Source organism: Pleurodeles waltl, chromosome 1_2, assembly GCF_031143425.1.
Source record: "Pleurodeles waltl isolate 20211129_DDA chromosome 1_2, aPleWal1.hap1.20221129, whole genome shotgun sequence".
Lineage (NCBI taxonomy): Eukaryota > Metazoa > Chordata > Amphibia > Caudata > Salamandridae > Pleurodeles > Pleurodeles waltl.
The window spans coordinates 1,240,176,021-1,240,183,637 of NC_090437.1; positions in this window are offsets into that span (position 1 = coordinate 1,240,176,021).

A 7,617-nucleotide genomic window follows, 5' to 3' on the forward strand; every position below is an offset into this window, starting at 1 on the left:
GTAAAACAGTTGACATAAGCAAGTCAGTTTAAAGCACCACAGCAGCCATGAGCGTGAGCACAAGAGTTATTGGCTCCCTGCGTGAATGTCTAGAAAGGATTGCGGCGAGCATGAAAGGAAAACTGAAATCAGAGGAGGGTGCATCACACGCTGAAACAAGAGGAAATGTGATGTGATGTGATGGGCAACAAAAATGTTCACTTAGTGAAATCCCCTAAGCACACAAGGGAGGGCCATTTGACAAAATGCACCAAACAAAATGAAGCATTTAAGACAAGCACAACAAAGACTGAATAGCAGTATTGGGCGTGGTTAAAAGCCCACAGAGAGATTACAACAGGACAGAGCGCTTGCACACTTGACCATAAAAAGGGCTTTAGAATGGGAGGAACACTGACACTGTGAACTGTTATGAAATATGCCTGAGGAAGCACAAGGATGATGTACATAACCCAAAGTTACTGAACTGGATAAAAAAGAGAGACTAAATGTGATAGCAATGATTTTCCCTGGTAAAACCCAATTCCCAAATTTTGTGTCAAGTGGCTCTCAGTGTCATATTGATGGTACTGAGCAAAGCTTTCTCTGGCCTCAACCAATCCTTTATGCTATGTTCGAGTTACAAAAAAATTGTCATCCTTTCAGACTCAAACACATAATTGTTTTTTAGGTATATCCTATGCTTTCCACATGTCAGAATGACTGCGAAGGGCATCAAAAAATAGTTGACTGCATTTATATCACAGGCAATTATTAATATGTAAATGTATTGCTCAGCATAGTCATATTACGTAATATGCGTGAGAGACCTAACTCAAGGGAGCTTAAAAGCCAAGTGAAGAAACCAATTAGTTAAGAGCTGCTTCTTCTTTTGGCAATAAAATTATAATTGCCATGTTGTACGCAGTGATATCTTCACTGTGAGTGATAAAATGAATGCAAATATAGTTTCAGTACATCTTTCAAGACCGGAAAAGGTATAACAAGGAAGCAACACAAAAAAGTTACTTTTTATATTGTTTTGGGGGGTCATTCTACATTAACCAAATCCATGACAGACAGCTTAAACTAATATTCAGATGTACAACAGGTTGATGTTCTCAGCAGAGAGGGTTATTGGTTTATAGAGGATTTACATCAGGATCAGTATGTTCATGGTAACTATGTTTCAATAATGGAAGTTGCCAATTGACAGAAGTGAATAATATTACGTTGATCATGATAGATACATGATGTGAATAAACATTATCTTTAATGAAAATCAAGAAGCCCATATTAATACTTATAAAAAAGCTACCATCCTTGAATTTACAGATGTTAGAAGAGGTCCACTTTGAAGATAGGCTTGTGAAGCTAGCAGTTGCTTCCATAGGTATCCTTAAAATGGTACATAGCTGTGTGATAGCCAACCTTGGATGCATTAGCTGGCTCTGAATAAGGTCATCTTCAAGACGTCTTAGCTGCAGACATTCCGGTCACAACTCACACTATCAATAAGGTAGCCTATTGAGAACCCCTCCTTGACTCCCTGCACCATAATTTACAGTTGTAAATTAGATTCACACTGCTCAATTCCTCTGCTCTTAGGGCATTAAGTAATGGACAAATAAAAACACTAGTTGACCCTGGCTCTGCAGCTTGGTCATTAGCACCACTGAAATGCAAAATAAGAGCAAAGATCCTGCATTCAGAACTGGACCCTAGACCACAGCAAGATCAAGTGAAAGCATAAACCATACTAGGGACAGCAATTGAATTTCCACCATGCTGGGAGGACACATGGCAGCCACATTTTATGATATAGCTGGTTCCAGTAACAGAGAGGTCCAACTATGTATCCTTCTTAAATGTCTCAAGGGTTCACCCCAGGGCATTCATCCCAGACCTCCATGAAAAGGACCAACGTTGCAATGGTCCTGCCCATTTGGGGCTGTTAATGTCCAGAATGACCAAGACTGGGTGCAGTGATGCTGCTCTTCAAAATAGGCAAGGAGTTCTCCAACCCTACAGCCACCACAAACTCCATCACCCCTTTCCAAAACTTCTGCGACAACCTCCTCAGTTTTTCCATAATAAAATCCTCATCATCTACAGCATCTTCAAGACCCCACACAAGACACATGAACTCACCAACCGGGTGCCCACCACCACCAAACCAGAAGACCACTAGATCACAAATTTCAAATCCCTCACCCCAAAACAATCCACCTAATCATGAGAACAATCAACCCAATAACCTAATCTGCTGTGTCCTCAAAGATAATCACTGAGCCCTATCCTCTTCAATGTCTACATGGTACAACTCACCCATTTCATAAGACCCCACGGAATCAACATTGTATCCTATGCAGATGACACCTAGCTCATGCTCTCCCTCACAGACAACTTCAATGCCTGCATGTCCAGCATAGCTAACTGGATGAAACAGTACTGTCTATAGACCAACATTGATAAAACTGAAGTCCTGATCTTCAGCATCAAGAGCTCTTCATGGGATTCTTCCTACTAGTGGCCAACAGACCTGGGACCCAGGCCCACCCCCACCAACCACTGCAAAATACTCAGGCCCATATTTATACTTTTTGACGCAAAACTGCGCCAACGCAGTTTTGCGTCAAAAAAATTAGCGCTGCCTGGTGTGCGTGGGAAAAAACCACGTACACCAGGCAGCGCCGGTGTAGGGGAAAATGGCGTATGGGCGTCTCAAAATGGGGCAAGTCAGGTTGAGTCAAAAAAATCGACTTAACCTGATTTGCGCCATTTTTTTACGACGCCCATCCCCCATTAACATGACTCCTGTCTTAGCAAAGACAGGAGTCATGCCCCCTTGCCCAATGGCCATGCCCAGGGGACTTCTGTCCCCTGGGCATGGTCATTGGGCATAGTGGCATGTAGGGGGGCACAAATCAGGCCCCCCTATGCCACAAAAAAAAAAAAAAAAACTTACCTGAACTTACCTTAATGTCCCTGGGGTGGGTCCCTCCATCCTTGGGTGTCCTCCTGGGGTGGGCAAGGGTGGCAGGGGGTGTCCCTGGGGGCAGGGGAGGGCACCTCTGGGCTCATTCTGAGCCCACAGGTCCCTTAACGCCTGCCCTGACCCAGGCGTTAAAAAGAGGCGCAAATGCGGGGTTTTTTGCCCCGCCCACTCCCGGGCGTGATTTTTGCCCGGGAGTATAAATACCACGCACATGCCTGGGAGTAATTTTTTTAGACGGGAACGCCTCCCTTGCATATCATTAACGCAAGGAAGGTGTTCACGCCAAAAAATGACGCTAACTCCATGAACTTTGGCGCTAGACGCGTCTAACGCCAAAGTATAAATATGGAGTTAGTTTTGCGTCTAAATTGCGTCGAAAAAAACGACGCAATTTCGGCGCAAACGGAGTATAAATATGCCCCTCAGTTTCATTTTGAATGACAGCCTAGCAAGGGACAAACAAGTGAACACTGTCACCTTCTCCTGTTTCTTCAACTTATGCATGCTCTGCAAAATATTCCACTGGCTCCCCACTGCCCCTCCCCAGGCCCCTCATCACCAACAGACTAGGCTACAGCAACGCATTCTATGCCAGCATCATAAGTCAACTGTTACAAAGACTCCATACCACCGAGAACATCACCATCAGACTCATCCTCAACATCCCCTGCAATGCACACATCACGCCCCACCTCATAGAGCTACACTAGCTACAAATCCAGATGGAATGCCACTTTAAACTGCTCACCCATGCATACATAGCATGCCACAACGTTGGACCTGCCTACCTCAATCACCAGCTCACCTCCCACCAATCCAACAGCCAACTGCATTCAGCCTCACTCCTTGGCGTGCAAGCACCCAAATCCGCAAGAGCAAGTCATGAGGACACTTGTTTTCCTACATCGCCTCAAAATCCAGCAACAACCCACCTCACCACATCAGGACCTCCTCATCCCTTCTTGAATTCCACAAACAACTGAATACCTGGCTATTTGACTAGGAGCCTGTTTGGCTTATTCACCTACTCCAGTGCCTTGATACCCCTCAGGTGGTAAGCGCGCTCTACAAATCCCTATAAAACATAACATAACACAACATAACATAACAACGCCAAGGCTAGTTTCTTCTCTTTCAGTGGCATTTTCTTTTCTTCCAGGGTAAGGGTAGCTAGTTTATTTTTATGTTTGTCTGAGCCTGACGGTCCTCCACACTTAGTATGTCTATTTGTAAGAAAACACAGTGCTCTCTGCCCTGGACAAGACAGGTGACCTGAATTCCATGGGCACCTCCTTTTCTACTGGCACTCGGTCCAATGCAAGGCCACTCTCCTCTTCTTCCTCCTTTTTTCCCCTCCTCATCTGCCCATCATCCTCTTACTCTTGTGTCATGGACTGTAACATGCAGACTTGCTCCCATGTTCTGAGGGATTTTCAGTAATCCTCTTTCTTAGACCAGCCAGCTTCAGCCCCTTCTCCTTACACAACTTCATCAGATCTGCTATGATTGAGCTCTCAATGCTGTTCAGATCTACTTCTATTCTTTCAAAAATCACAGCTGCAAAACGAGACGGTAAGAATGAAATCCTGGCAAAATAAAACAATAATGGGGAATTTGAAAAAAGGCAATTTTGATATTGGATTACAAACAGGAATACACAAGGCAAAATATGATAATTTCGAGGATAATCCCCTATCCAATCTGAGCAACAGTATGTAAAATGTTGGAATATGGATGGGTTAGATTTACCATTCGATTAAGTACCAATTATTTAAGTAACATAAAAACTAATAAAAAATGAGAACAATATTTAAATTTTAAATAATTTCCCACCCTCCTCTCCTACAAAGCCAACAACCTAAAAAGAAATATTACATTTCAAAATTATTGAACTACACATTAAACAAGGCAAACTATTGTAAAAAATAAAAATTATTATTACCATAATATCAATCATAATACAACTAACATATTTTAAATTATTTAAGAAAACAATATTTATACAAGTATATTGAACAATAATATATACAACACTATTTAAAAAAATGATTTTCTATGACTAAAAATATATATATATTCCTGCCTTCCATATGCTGCCCCACAATATTTTGACATTCGGTATATTTTTGCCACAATATTATGGTATTACAATATGTTTTCTGTCATATTTTGGTGGAATACTGATATGGCAAGCTACCTACCTCATGGATAGTAATGCTGCAGAACATTATAGGCCAGAGTTGGTAGCTGCTGAAGCAAAGCCAAAAATTACTACTGCAGCAGCCCTCTGCAAGTGGGCAGGCTGTGCAATGTTGAGTCTAACTTTATTATCCTATAAAGCACACCCTAGGGGGTGCCTGGACCCACCTACGCTCTATAGTCTAGGTTTGCTGGCCCACTTGGATCCTCTATAATGTCTGCAGGTATGCCTCTGTACTATCTCCTTAGCAATCCTGCTACATGTTTAGTGCCCCCATAACCATACATAGTATGCCTATCTGGCTAGCACCCTTTTTTCATGCAAGATCCTAATCATCCCCAGACCAAGACCTGCACATGTCATAGATAGCTATGTGACAGTTGCTGCCATTAGCCATGATAGGTCAGTCCAAACTACAACTGAGACAGTCAGACTTGACAGGTGGCGCCTCTAACCTAGACTTTCTGAGTGCCTATGCCTGCCTGCCTTCTGTAGCATGTGCAGGTGTGCTTGTGACAACATGCCCTTATTTGTCAACAAACATCTGACAGTTTTTATAGGAATTTGCAGGTTTCCCTTTGCAACACTTGTTTGGTAACGCTATACAATTAAACATTAAGGTTTATCTTTCATTTCAAAATTGTTAAATTATTCTCTACATAGCTTAGACAAGTAGTTGATGCCCACCTCTTCACAGCACTCCTTAAAATGGTGTCACTATCCTCCTGATCGTTAATAGTGTGCCTACTCTGGTGTCACCTCCAGATACACAGTGGCCCCTAACTATCCGTATTTCACCTTCTGGGTGCCAAGGCCCACTTATCCCTTTTTACTGAACAATACATGGTACTGATCCTCCCATGAGTAGCATGTCTGCCAATGTGCCTTTGCTTTTTACCCCTCTAGAGCACCCGCTGGGAGCCACAGCCCTATGTAACATTTTGCTTAAAATCCATTCTCTGCTGCCCATCTAATACACAGGTTGGCATGTTCCCCCTCTTCTTTACATCTTTACATCTCACTTGCCAGGATTCCCAACACATCTTATATACCATTATAATATTTATGTATTATAATATGTATTTTGAGTGTTTCTCCTATACCTTGTCTCTGAGGTGTGTTTGAGTGTGCATCCAAAGGTGCCCTTCTACTGTATCCAAAGTGTATCTACAAGGAACACTCTTATTACATTGCTGTGCCCCATCAAATGTCCTTCAACCGACCTACCTATCAATCAGGTGCTAGCTCCCTCTCTTGTTTCTCCATCACACCTGTTAGGTGTCTTTATATGTCTCTTTTGTGTGGCTTCAGTGTGCCCATGCCTTCTATAGCCTGCTTATCATGCTGCACTCACAATCCTCTCTAGAGTTCTCAGCACCTCCAACCTTGTAAACCTCAATACATATTTGAACTCCCAACTTTCTAGTTGCGGTGATGATGTCTGCAGCAGTTATTTTGGGGTATTCCTCTGCTACTCAACTTCCATGTAACATGATTGTGGAAATGCTCCCTGGGTACCATATAATTGCCTACATTTGTAATCGAGTACCCCGTCTGTCAACCTTTCTATATGAGAGCTGAGTGGGCATACCACGTAGCGTTACCCCTGCACAGCATGCCGATGAAGGTCGGCTTTCCCTCTATCTATATAAAATCAGTGCTGTCATCCTTTCCCTTCAACATGTTGTTGCAAAGTCATCTTTTTGCCCTGTTCATCCAAATTTTTTTTTGTTGCTGACTGGTGCTGATGATAACTGACTCTGACTGTGCCCTGGACTCTGTTAACCAGACCCAGGCCAGTTCTATGTTAAAACACATACTTGTAGGAGAGTACACTGAGTATTGGTGTAACCTTTCGGTTGTCCTGACAGACCCTGTAAGTTCCTAGTATATAATGGGCAAGGGTGTACACTCTGCCTATAAGCCCCTATATAATAGGGCATGGAGATTAGCGGGCCAGCAGAATTTTTGCACTTGCATGTGGGCACTGCTGAAGGTTTTCTGTCATTTTAAAATGCAGCCTGACTCTGCAGACTGCATTTACATGGAAATGGTGTCCCAATTCGACTTTGGTGCTTTGGGCACTTTAAATGTGATGATCTACCTTATTTTCACATATTAGGTACCCCCAGGATCTCCCCTAGGTATCCCAGGGGCAGGGGTCATGTAACCATAAGCAGGGGTCTTATAAAAGAAGTTTTATAAACCCAGGTAAGGGAAAACTGATCATTTTATTTCCCCCCACTATAGATACTTGCCTTCATAAGCTATCATTGCTATATGGTATTTTCATGGTAAAAATAGTAAGGAAAGGCGCAGAAAAGTAGTTCAAGGACTTAAAAGATTTGTTTTGATAAATCCAGCAATTGGACATTGGTGAATTTATCACAACTTGTAGAGAAAATAAGTTATAAGGCTTTTCTTTCTGTAAGCCAAAATC